Genomic DNA, 13,031 nt, shown 5'->3' with positions numbered 1-13,031 from the left:
CGGGGAGCAGGGACCTGAGGGGCGGGGCCTGGAGGCGAGGCGGGCGTGTCCGTGCCGCCCGGAGGGGGCGTGTCCATGTAGCCCATGGGGGCGTGTCCGTGCCGCCCGGAGGGGGCGTGTCCATGTAGCCCATGGGGGCGTGTCCATGTAGCCCATGGGGGCGTGTCCATGCAGATCAGGGGGGCGTGTCCATGCAGATCAGGGGCCGCGCCGCATGCCGGGACCGAGCCCACGCCACGCGGGGCCCCCCTGGAGACCCCCGTGGGCGCGGAGCGGGCTCGGAACGGGGCCGGAGCTCGGGGCGGGGAGGGGGCGTGGGGAGGGCCCGGGGTGGGCTTTGGGGGCTGGTGTCCGTGTGCTGGGGGTGCGTGCGCTGTGGTGGGGCCGGGTGGTCGGGGAGGTGGGGGCATACTTACCTGGCAGGGGAGACACCATGATCAGGCAGGTGGTTTTCCCAGGGCGAGGCTCATCCCCTGCACTCCGGGTGTGCTGACCCCTGCGATTTCCCCAAATGCGGGAAACTCGACTGCATAATTTGTGGTAGTGGGGGACTGCGTTCGCGCTCTCCCCTGGTTCCGAGGTTCAAAGACACAGCCGGTGATCGCTGTATCGTTGACGATCGCTGCATCGTTGACTGACGATCGCTGCATCGTTGACGAACGATCGCTGCATCGTTGACGATCGCTGCATCGTTGACGATCGCTGCATCGTTCACGATCGCTGCATCGTTCACGATCGCTGCATCGTTGACGAACGATCGCTGCATCGTTGACGAACGATCGCTGCATCGTTGACTGGCGATCGCTGCATCGTTGACGAACGATCGCTGCATCGTTGACGATCGCTGCATCGTTGACGATCGCTGCATCGTTGACTGACGATCGCTGCATCGTTGACGATCGCTGCATCGTTGACGAACGATCGCTGCATCGTTGACGAACGATCGCTGCATCGTTCACGAACGATCGCTGCATCGTTGACTGACGATCGCTGCATCGTTGACGAACGATCGCTGCATCGTTGACGAACGATCGCTGCATCGCTCACGATCGCTGCATCGTTGACGAACGATCGCTGCATCGTTGACGATCGCTGCATCGTTGACGGACGATCGCTGCATCGTTGACGATCGCTGCATCGTTGACTGACGATCGCTGCATCGTTGACGATCGCTGCATCGTTGACGAACGATCGCTGCATCGTTGACGAACGATCGCTGCATCGTTCACGAACGATCGCTGCATCGTTGACGAACGATCGCTGCATCGTTGACGATCGCTGCATCGTTGACGAACGATCGCTGCATCGTTGACTGACGATCGCTGCATCGTTGACGAACGATCGCTGCATCGTTGACGAACGATCGCTGCATCGCTCACGATCGCTGCATCGTTGACGATCGCTGCATCGTTGACGGACGATCGCTGCATCGTTCACGATCGCTGCATCGTTGACTGACGATCGCTGCATCGTTGACGATCGCTGCATCGTTGACGAACGATCGCTGCATCGTTGACTGACGATCGCTGCATCGTTGACGAACGATCGCTGCATCGTTGACTGACGATCGCTGCATCGTTGACGAACGATCGCTGCATCGTTGACTGACGATCGCTGCATCGTTGACGAACGATCGCTGCATCGTTGACTGACGATCGCTGCATCGTTGACGATCGCTGCATCGTTGACTGACGATCGCTGCATCGTTGACTGACGATCGCTGCATCGTTGACTGACGATCGCTGCATCGTTGACGAACGATCGCTGCATCGCTCACGATCGCTGCATCGTTGACGAACGATCGCTGCATCGTTGACGATCGCTGCATCGTTGACGGACGATCGCTGCATCGTTCACGATCGCTGCATCGTTGACTGACGATCGCTGCATCGTTGACGATCGCTGCATCGTTGACGAACGATCGCTGCAGCGGTCACCAGCTCTGTCTTTGGACCTCGGAACCAGGGGAGAGCGCGAACGCAGTCCCCCACTACCACAAATTATGCAGTCGAGTTTCCCGCATTTGGGGAAATCGCAGGGGTCAGCACACCCGGAGTGCAGGGGATGAGCCTCGCCCTGGGAAAACCACCTGCCTGATCATGGTGTCTCCCCTGCCAGGTAAGTATGCCCCCACCTCCCCGACCACCCGGCCCCACCACAGCGCACGCACCCCCAGCACACGGACACCAGCCCCCAAAGCCCACCCCGGGCCCTCCCCACGCCCCCTCCCCGCCCCGAGCTCCGGCCCCGTTCCGAGCCCGCTCCGCGCCCACGGGGGTCTCCAGGGGGGCCCCGCGTGGCGTGGGCTCGGTCCCGGCATGCGGCGCGGCGCCCGATCTGCATGGACACGCCCCCCTGATCTGCATGGACACGCCCCCATGGGCTACGTGGACACGCCCCCCACGCTCACAGGCCACGCCCCTCCCCCGCTCTGGCCACAGCTGAGGCCCCGCCCCCGCAGCCTTCGCCCCGCCCACAGCCCCGCGCTCTCCTCGGCCCCGCCCCTCCCCGCCCGGCCCCAGCTCGGTCCCGCGGTCCCGGCCCCTGCCCCCCCCCCTCGCACCGGGAGGGGGCTGAGGGGTCCCGGGGGCAGCGCGGCCGCAGCTCGAGCCCCCGCAGGGTGCCCGCGAGCCCCAGAGCAGCAGCAGCACGCAGCGAGACGCAGAGCGGGGGTTCTGCAGGGGCAGCAGTTTGTGCGGGGGAAATCCTCGCTAAGGGAGACAGGAGGAGCACTGCGAGGTCGGGAAAAACACAAATCACGGGCCCTCTGCTCACGAGAGAAGAAGGAAAAAAAAGGAAAAGGAGAAATTAGCGGGTGGCCAAATCACATTGCACGTGTAGGGTACAGGAGGGCATCGGGCGGGCGCTGAACTTGCAGGACTCAGCTGGTCAGGAAATGGGAGAAATCAGGTGCCGGGCAATGGGGGATATAAGGTCAGGATAAACTCCCACTGTGCGCTTCTGCTTGCAAGATGCCCACAGTGCAATCACAAATGAGACAGCTTCACAGAAGGTCCTGTCTGAAGAAAATTATTGAGATTTTTCCCACAGCAGTCCCAGTCACTCTCGGCCCCTGTGCTGTGGGGTCCCACCCATGGGATGCAGTCCTTGACGAACTGATCCGGCGTGGGCTTCCCACAGGCAGCAGCTCCTCAAGAACTGCTCCAGATATGGGTCCGTACCATGGGCTCCATCCCCCAGGAGAAAACCGCTCCAACCTGGCTCCCCCACGGGCAGCAGCTCCTGCCAGGTCACCTGCTCCTGCGTGGGCTCCTCCACGGGCTGCAGCGCGGAACCCTGCTCCACCGTGGTACTCCATGGGCTTCAGGGGGACATCCTGCTTCACCATGGGCCTCACCACAGGCCACAGGGGACTTCTGCTCCGGCGCCTGGAGCACCTCTCCCCCTCCTTCTACACTGACCTTGGCGCCTGCAAGGCTTTTACAGAGAAATGACTGGCTGAGGGGGTGGTGTCTGGACCAGGGATTTGGGTATTTTGATCTTGGGCCGTCCTTTGAGAGGTTGGGTATGTGGGCTATGGACAGACACCAAGTGGGGCGCAAGTGTGTTGGGGAGCAAGCTCTCTGGGCTGATTACCAGGGCTTTAAACTAGGTTTGATGGGGGAAGGGAGGGGAGCTAAAGGTGACAGAGAAGGGCTGGGGGAAGTCATCACTGCTGTCACTGTTGAAGACAGGGAAAAACTCCTGAGCTCTCCCATAGGATTGTCTGAGGGCTCCTCAGAGAAGGTGGCGTTCCCGATCCCCCGTCCAGTATCTTCTTCTTGCATCCCCCCAGGGGTAACTGCACCTGCTGCTTCCCTAAAGTGCCTGTACACCAATGCACGGAGCATGGGAAACAAACAGGATGAGCTCGAGATCTGTGTTCGGTCGCGGGGCCACGATCTCGGTACGATCACTGAGAGCTGGGGGAGAGTGAGGGGCAAGTGGAGAGCTTGTGGGTGAGAATTAAGGGGTGGGCTGGTATGGGAGACACGGTGGTAGGGGTCTACTACAGGTCTCCAGATCTGGAGGAGGAGGTCGATGAGGCCTTCTACCAGCAGCTGCTAGTAGCCTCACGATCACGAGTGCTGGTCCTCATGGGGGACTTCAGTTACCCAGACATCTGCTGGGTAAGCGACTCGGCCAGGCACGAGCAGTCCAAAGGGTTCCTACAATGTGTTGAGGACAATTTTCTGATGCAGGTGGTGGAGGAGCCGACGAGGCAGAGGGTGCTCCTGGACCTCGTTCTTAGCAACAGGGATGGCCTTGTTAGCGATGTGAAGGTTGGGGGCAGCTTGGGATGCAGCAACCATGAGATGGTGGAGTTCTAGATGGAACTAGGCAAAGGAAGTAAGGCTAAAAGCAGGATTGCTACCCTGGACTTCCAAAGAATCAAATTCGACCTCTTCCTTCTTCGACCTGCTTGGGAGTATCTCATGGGCTAGGTTGCTAGAAGGCAAGGGTGCTTGTGAGAGCTGGGCTACATTTAAGCAGCACTTCTTCCATGCTCAGGGTCGGTGCATCCCAAAGAATAGGAAATCGAGGAAGGGGGGCAGGAAGCCCACGTGGATGAGCAAGGAGCTCATCAATAAGATCAAAAGGAAGAGAATGGTCTATGAAATGTGGAAAAAGGGCCTGTCCTCTTGGGAGAAGGATAGGAGTGTTGTCAGGGCCTGCAGGGATGCAATGAGGAAGGCTAAAGCCCACCTAGAGATGAGGCTTGCAAAAGAAGATAAAGGATAATAAGAAGGGTTTTTTCAAGTATGTAAACAGCAAGAGGAAGACCAGAGATAATGTGGGTCCCTTGCTGAATGAGGGGGGTGTCCTGGTCACAGGAGATGCTGAGAAGGCAGAGATACTGAAAGCTTTCTTTGCTTCAGTCTTTGCTCCAAGGACACTTCCCCGAGACTGCTCGCCTCCGACAAGAGGACAAAGGGTCTGGGAAATGGAGGGCTCCCCCCTGGTGGACATGGGAGTGGTTCAGGAGTGTCTGAGTGGGCTCAAAGCACACAAATCCATGGGTCCCAATGGGATGCATCCACGTGTGCTAAGGGAGCTGGCAGAGGTGATCGCCGAACCGCTCTTTATCATCTTTGAAAGGTCCTGGAGAACAGGAGAGGTGCCTGAGGACTGGAGGATAGCCAATGTCACTCTGGTCTTCAAGAAGGGCAAGAAGGAGGATACAGGAAACTACAGGCCAGTCAGTCTCACCTCTGTCCCTGGAAAGGTGTTGGAGCAGCTTGTTCTGGAGGCCATCTCCAAGCATTTGGAAGAGAAGAAGGTTATGGGGAGTAGTCAGCATGGATTCACCAAGGGGAAGTTGTGCTCGACCAAACTCATTGCCTTCTATGATGGCATCACCAGCTGGGGAGATGGGGGGGAGAGCGGTGGATGTCATCTACCTTGACTTTAGCAAGGCTTTTGATACTGTCTCCCATGACATCTTGCTGGCAAAGCTGAGAAAGTGTGGGGTGGATGAGTGGGCAGTAAGGTGGGTTGAGAACTGGCTGAGCTCAGAGGGTGGCCAGCAGGTCAAGGGAGGTGATCCTCCCCCTCTATTCTGCCCTGGTCAGGCCTCACCTGGAGTACTGTGTCCAGTTCTGGGCTCCCCGGTACAAAAAAGACAGGGATCTCCTGGAAAGAGTCCAGCAGAGGGCCACAAAGATGAGACGGGGCCTGGAGCATCTTCCCTGTGAGGAAAGGCTGAGACCTGGGGCTGGTCAGCATGGAGAAGAGAAGACCGAGAGGGGATCTCATCAATGTGTATAAATACCTGAGGGGTGGGAGGCAGAGGGATTTGGCCAACCTCTTTTCAGTGGTTTGCGGGGACAGGACAAGGGGTAATGGCCACAAAATGAAGCCCAGGCAGTTCCACACCAACATGCGAAGGAACTTCTTCACGGTGAGGGTGATGGAGCTCTGGGACAGGCTGCCCAGGGAGGCTGTGGGGTCTCCTTCTCTGGAGATACTCAAGGCCCATCTGGACACCTACCTGGGCAGCCTGCTCTGGGGAACTGCTCTGGCGGGGGGTTGGAGCCGATGGTCTCTGGGGGTCCCTGCCACCCCCTAGAGCTCTGTGACTCTGCGAGCTGCTGCTGCCGAGCTCCCCGTCTCCCCGTCAGGGGCGGCTCAGGCGAAGGAAAGGAGCAAAAGCCGGGCCAGGCCGTGCGGGAGCAGAGGCAGGAGGCGATTCCGGCCCCGGCCCGCCCCACGCCCCGTGCTCCCCGCACCCCGGCCGCAGCCAGGCCGGGCCCAGGCCCGCGGAGCTTCCCCTGCAGCGGCGCCCTGAGGGGCGGGGCCTGGAGGCGAGGTGGCGTGTCCGTGCCGCCCGGAGGGGGCGTGTCCATGCAGATCAGGGGGCGTGTCCATGCAGATCAGGGGGCGTGTCCATGCAGATCGGGGACCGCGCCGCATGCCGGGACCGAGCCCACGCCACGCGGGGCCCCCCTGGAGACCCCCGTGGGCGCGGAGCGGGCTCGGAACGGGGCCGGAGCTCGGGGCGGGGAGGGGGCGTGGGGAGGGCCCGGGGTGGGCTTTGGGGGCTGGTGTCCGTGTGCTGGGGGTGCGTGCGCTGTGGTGGGGCCGGGTGGTCGGGGAGGTGGGGGAAATTCGACTGCATAATTTGTGGTAGTGGGGGACTGCGTTCGCGCTCTCCCCTGGTTCCGAGGTTCAAAGACACAGCCAGTGATCGCTGCAGCGATCGTCAACGATGCAGCGATCGTTCGTGAACGATGCAGCGATCGTCAGTCAACGATGCAGCGATCGTCAGTCAACGATGCAGCGATCGTTCGTGAACGATGCAGCGATCGTCAACGATGCAGCGATCGTTCGTTAACGATGCAGCGATCGTGAGCGATGCAGCGATCGTCAGTCAACGATGCAGCGATCGTCAGTCAACGATGCAGCGATCGTTCGTCAACGATGCAGCGATCGTTCGTGAACGATGCAGCGATCGTCAACGATGCAGCGATCGTTCGTGAACGATGCAGCGATCGTGAACGATGCAGCGATCGTGAACGATGCAGCGATCGTGAACGATGCAGCGATCGTGAGCGATGCAGCGATCGTCAACGATGCAGCGATCGTCAGTCAACGATGCAGCGATCGTCCGTCAACGATGCAGCGATCGTTCGTTAACGATGCAGCGATCGTGAACGATGCAGCGATCGTGAACGATGCAGCGATCGTGAACGATGCAGCGATCGTGAGCGATGCAGCGATCGTCAACGATGCAGCGATCGTCAGTCAACGATGCAGCGATCGTCAACGATGCTACAGCGATCACCGGCTGTGCCTTTGAACCTCGGAACCAGGGGAGAGCGCGAACGCAGTCCCCCACTACCACAAATTATGCAGTCGAGTTTCCCGCATTTGGGGAAATCGCAGGGGTCAGCACACCCGGAGTGCAGGGGATGAGCCTCGCCCTGGGAAAACCACCTGCCTGATCATGGTGTCTCCCCTGCCAGGTAAGTATGCCCCCACCTCCCCGACCACCCGGCCCCACCACAGCGCACGCACCCCCAGCACACGGACACCAGCCCCCAAAGCCCACCCCGGGCCCTCCCCACGCCCCCTCCCCGCCCCGAGCTCCGGCCCCGTTCCGAGCCCGCTCCGCGCCCACGGGGGTCTCCAGGGGGGCCCCGCGTGGCGTGGGCTCGGTCCCGGCATGCGGCGCGGTCCCCGATCTGCATGGACACGCCCCCATGGGCTACATGGACACGCCCCCCTGGGCTACATGGACACGCCCCCATGGGCTACATGGACACGCCCCCATGGGCTACATGGACACGCCCCCTCCGGGCGGCACGGACACGCCCCCTCCGGGCGGCACGGACACGCCCCCATGGGCTACATGGACACGCCCCCTCCGGGCGGCACGGACACGCCCGCCTCGCCTCCAGGCCCCGCCCCTCAGGTCCCTGCTCCCCGCGGCCCCGCCCCCGGGCCCGAGCTCCCCGGGCCCGCCGGAGCCTGGCGCTGGGGCTTGCGGAGCCCGGCCCGGGAGCGGCCCGGCCCCGTTGCCCCGGTCCAAGAGCACGGGCCCACACCGGCGTGCGGTTAGCTCTGGTTTTGCGCCAAGGAGATGGAGCTCGTCCTCTGAGGACAGGGCAGGATGAGCCAGGCCTTGGAGATGGCTCAAGGACGATTGACCGAGGCCCTGCTGAGCGGGAAGCGCGGTCTGGGGACGTTCCTGGGGGACGCGTCCCGCTGTTCCCTGGAGTACGTCACAGATCGACACCGTGCGAACGGGGGGCTGAGAACCAAAGGTCTGGAGTACTCTGAGGCCGACTGTCTGCGAGCCCGTCCCGCTCCAACAGCAAAACTCGCACCCCGAGGCTGGGAGAGCCCGTCCCAACGAGGGACCCTTCCTCTCCTCTCCGAGGACGCGCAGAGCGACTCTGTCGTGGCAGCAGCCTGCTATTGATGGAGGCGAGCGGAGGCCAGGGGATGGTGCGGACACGTAACGGTACCGATAAGGGATCGTGCGACGAGCGGCACGGAAAATCCTCAGGTGTGCCAGCTCTGGGGGAAAGCACCCGGTACCTGGGCTTGTGCAGTTCCGAAATAAGCAGCATTGTTGAGGAATGGCTCAAAGAGCGAGGGCACGGCTCCCTAGCGATACAACGGATTATTTGCACCTCGCCACCAGGACTGGCTGAGCATCTCCAAGACGATGTCCAGCAGAGCGAAAAGACTCACGGTCTAACACCTGCCTGTAAAGATGATGTTGAGTTATGGTCAGCCACCGCGCGAATATTTGCCTCCTCCTTCACACCAGGGCTGGCAGCCGCGCGGGCGCTGACACAAACAGAAAAGTTGGCGTGCTGGACAGTGAAACGGTTCAACGCAACTACCGCCATCCCCTCTCCAATGGTGGATGATACGGACAGTCTCCGACACTCAGTGTTGCAGAATCGGGCAGCCACTGACTCTTTGCTGCTGGCCCAAGGACGCTGTTGCGAGGACTTTGAAGGAACGTGCTCTTTTAATTTGTCAGATCTCAGTGAGTTGATCCATAAAAGGTTGGATTGGCTCAAAGAACACGTGAATGGAATACGAGGGAATGTTAACCCGTTTGCTACCTGGTTGAAATCCCTGTTTGGTGACCTTTCCCCTTGGCTTGTATCCCTTATTAAGGAGGGTTTGAGATTGCTGCTTATTGTACTGCTGATAATCGTTGTTGTCAAAATAGCTTATCGTTGTGTTATGAAAGGGGTAACAAAAATGACAAATGGGGCCTTGCTTGTTGTCCTGGTTTCAGTTAGAACAGAGTGAATTTTCCTCCTAGTAGCTGGTAGGGTGCTATGTTTTGGCTTAGGATGAGAAGAGGGCTGATAACACCGCGCTGTTTTAATTGCTGCAGAGCAGTGCTTACACCAAGCCAAGGACTTTTCAGCTCCTTGTTCTGTCCTGCCAACGGGCAGGCTGGGGGTGCAGCAGGAGCTGGGAGGGGACAGACCCAGGACAGGTGACCCAAACTGGCCAAAGGGGTATTCCATCCCATCTGGGGTCATGCTAAACAATATATAGGGGTGGCTAGCAAGGGGGAGGGGGCCAGACTGCTCAGGGTTAGGCTGGGCATCAGTCAGCGGGTGGTGAGCAATAGCATTGTGCATCATTTGTTTTGTACACATTATTAGTAGTAGTACTATTATCATCATTGTATTATTATTGTTATTGTTGTCATCGTTATTGTTATTATTGTTATTTTCCTGTCTTATTAAACTGTCTTTATCTTAACTCATGGGCTTCACTTTCCATTTCTCTCCCCCGTCCCAGAGAGGGAGGGGGGAGGGTGAGCGAACGGCTGCGTGGTGTTTGGCTGCCGGCTGGGTTAAACCACGACAGTCTTTTTGGCGCCCAACGTGGGGCTCGAAAGGTTGAGATAACGGCAGATCTGATCAGAGTGTGTTAAACTAAAATTGGTGTAAGGATTAGACCTGCTTAATAGTCACCTGTCATGATGCTGATTGCTTTAATCTCAACTCTGCTGCGCCTGTTTTCCAAATTAAGTATTATAGTACATTATTTTCCGTATTTGCTCTCTGTAGTGTTGTTTATCCTCTCCGGGCCCTGGTTTCAGATCATTATGGTACTGAGTGTTATAGCAATGGCTTATGAGACGATAAGATATCTGGTCATGACTCTAACTTGGTATTTATACTCAGTAACATCGTGGACTCTGTACTTTGGAAACAGTATCTTGGGAACTATTAGCAATTATACCTATTGTTTTTCTCCGTTAGAGAGTCAATCTGTGGAGGGGAAAGGGGAAGATATTTTTTCTTACTTGATTACTCTCCCTTTCTCCTTCACCACCCCTGTATCCTCCTGGATCACTTTGCCTTCCTCCTTCACCACCCTCTTATCCCCTGAGCTTGTCACAATAGCTCTCCAAGATATTGAATATTTTTGGAATACTCAGAATACCATAGTCTTGTTGTTCTGCCTCATGAATGCACTTCAGATTCTGCTTAAAGTTAAACAACTACTTATGAAGCTCATCCGGAGATCTGCCCGGAGGCAGTATAGTTGTGGGTGGCAGGGAGTATGGGCGGATATGGGCAGGCATCTAGAGCAGTTGGCACCCCCAGTGTGTTGGAAATTCACCCCTGAACAATGGCAAAATCCTCAAAAACTGGCAGAATGCTTGAAAAAAAGGTGTCATGATTCTGGCAGTTCCAAAGTAACACAAATCATTGTAACGTGCTGGGGCCTGGCTCATGCCTATCGAGCTGCCATTGATACTGCTATCAACTTAGTGACAGACCCTGCGGCCACTCCAAGCCCTGTGACAGATCCAACGGCCACTGTGACCCCTACGGTGGACTCTGCAGCCGCTCCAGTCCCAGCTCCTGCAGCCGCTCCAGTCCCAGCTCCTGCCACTGCTCCAGTCCCAGCTCCTGCCGCTGCTCCAGCCCCAGCTCCTGCAACTGCTCCAGCTCCAGCTCCTGCAGCCGCTCCAACTCCTGTGGCTGTGTCAGAGAAACGAGCTGTAGCAGTGCAAGCTGCCCCTGCAGAGGGTATTCCAACCCCTGTGGCAGACCCTGTAACAAAGTCAGAGAAACGAGCAGTAGCAGTGCAAGCTGCCCCTGTAGAGAAGGTGAAAAAATGGTATAGAGATTCAGGTCGTTTAGAACGCAGAGAGTCTTCTGCCAATCCAGGTAAGGCTTCTGCCAAAACTAGGTATAGAGATGACGAAGATGACGACGACGCTGGGCCATCAAGGATTCAGGAGGAGGAAGATGAGGATGCCGAAAAAGCAACAGTAACTACCCGAAGCCTAAACGAACGTGAGCTACAAGATGTGCGAAAAGATTTTGGCCGCTGTATAGGTGAGCAGCTTGTCACCTGGCTGCTCCGGTGCTGGGACTCTGGAGCCAATTGTGTGGAATTAGACGGCAGGGAAGCCAAGCGGCTGGGATCCCTTGCTCGAGACGCCGGCATTGACAAAGCAATTGCAGATGGAGCACAATCCACCAGCCTCTGGAGGCGTCTCCTCTCAGCTGTGAGGGAAAGGTATCCCTTCAAGGAAGAACTTTTATGTCTACCAGGCAAGTGGACCACTATGGAGAAGGGAATCCAGTACCTGAGGGAATTAGGAAGTGATTTATGAGGATCCAGACCTCAGACAAACATCCAAAGACCCAGATGAAGTCAAGTGTACACGACCCATGTGGCGGAAGTTTGTACGGAGTGCACCATCATCATATGCCAGCTCATTGGCAATAATGGCCTGGAAAGAGGATGAGGAACCCACAGTGGATGAAGCGGCTAAACAACTCCGGCAGTACGAAGAAAGTCTCTCCTCTTCCTTACAGGCCTGCGTCTCAGCTGTGGAGAAACTTTCTGAAGAGGTCCACCAACTTAAAGAGAATCTATCTTCCCCCCAACCTGAACCAACCAGTGTCCAACGACCAAAAGAGAACACTTGGGAGAAACTTTCTGAAAAGGTTCACCAACTTGAAGAGAGATTATTCTCCTCCGTACCTGTACAAAGCAGTGTCTCAGCTGTCAGGGGTAGGCATTCACCCACACAAGGAAGACGATATGGTGGGTACTCACCCCGTGCCACCCTGTGGTTTTACTTACGAGACCATGGAGAGGACATGAGAAAATGGGATGGAAAATCTACCGCGACCCTAGAGGCACGGGTACGTGAGTTGCAAAAGAAAACAATCAGGAAAAAGGGATTCTCTGAAAAGTTTGCTGCTCCAACTTCCAGCAGACAGTCCTTCAAACACAGAAACGAAGAAGATTCTGACCAGGATTAGGGGGGCCCTGCCTCCAGCCAGGGGGAGGAAAGGGACAATCGAGTTTATTGGACTGTGTGGATTCGATGGCCTGGCACATCACGCGCACAGAAGTATAAGGCTTTAGTAGACACCGGTGCACAATGTACTATAATGCCATCGAGCTATAAAGGACCAGAGCCCATCTATATTTGTGGAGTGACAGGGGGATCTCAGCAGTTGACTGTATTGGAGGCTGAAGTGAGTCTGACTGGGAATGAGTGGGAAAAGCACCGCATTGTGACTGGCCCGGATGCTCCATGTATCCTTGGCATAGACTACCTTAGAAGAGGATATTGCAAGGACCCAAAAGGGTTCCGGTGGGCTTTTGGTATAGCTGCCTTAGAGACAGAGGACATTAAACAATTATCTACCTTGCCTGGTCTCTCAGAGGACCCCTCTGTTGTGGGGTTGCTGAGGGTCGAAGAACAGCAAGTGCCAATCGCTACCACAACTGTGCACCGGCGGCAATATCGCACTAACCGAGACTCCCTGATTCCCATCCATAAGCTAATTCGTCAATTGGAGAGCCAAGGAGTGATCAGCAAGACCCATTCACCTTTCAAGAGTCCCATATGGCCAGTGCGAAAGTCTAATGGCGAGTGGAGACTAACAGTGGACTATCGTGGCCTGAACGAAGTCACGCCACCACTGAGTGCTGCAGTGCCGGACATGCTGGAACTTCAGTATGAACTTGAGTCAAAGGCAGCCAAGTGGTACGCCACAATTGATATCGCT

At 57.3% G+C, this 13,031-nt stretch overlaps 3 non-coding genes across 3 annotated transcripts; 1 reads left to right on the top strand and 2 right to left on the bottom strand.

Moving 5' to 3' along the window:
- The first annotated feature begins 408 nt into the window (after window positions 1–408).
- LOC137855088 (U1 spliceosomal RNA) lies at window positions 409–572 on the top strand. The gene has a single exon (XR_011095518.1). It is a non-coding gene; the product is annotated as a U1 spliceosomal RNA (small nuclear RNA).
- A 1,390-nt stretch (window positions 573–1,962) lies between these two features.
- On the bottom strand, window positions 1,963–2,126 carry LOC137855087 (U1 spliceosomal RNA). Its single transcript, XR_011095517.1, has one exon. It is a non-coding gene; the product is annotated as a U1 spliceosomal RNA (small nuclear RNA).
- A 5,184-nt stretch (window positions 2,127–7,310) lies between these two features.
- On the bottom strand, window positions 7,311–7,474 carry LOC137855086 (U1 spliceosomal RNA). Its single transcript, XR_011095516.1, has one exon. It is a non-coding gene; the product is annotated as a U1 spliceosomal RNA (small nuclear RNA).
- Between the last annotated feature and the right edge of the window lie 5,557 nt (window positions 7,475–13,031).

Source organism: Anas acuta, chromosome 3 (assembly GCF_963932015.1).
Source record: "Anas acuta chromosome 3, bAnaAcu1.1, whole genome shotgun sequence".
NCBI lineage: Eukaryota > Metazoa > Chordata > Aves > Anseriformes > Anatidae > Anas > Anas acuta.
Note: the sequence above shows the minus strand (reverse complement) of the source record. Positions and strands in the feature narration are given on the sequence as shown.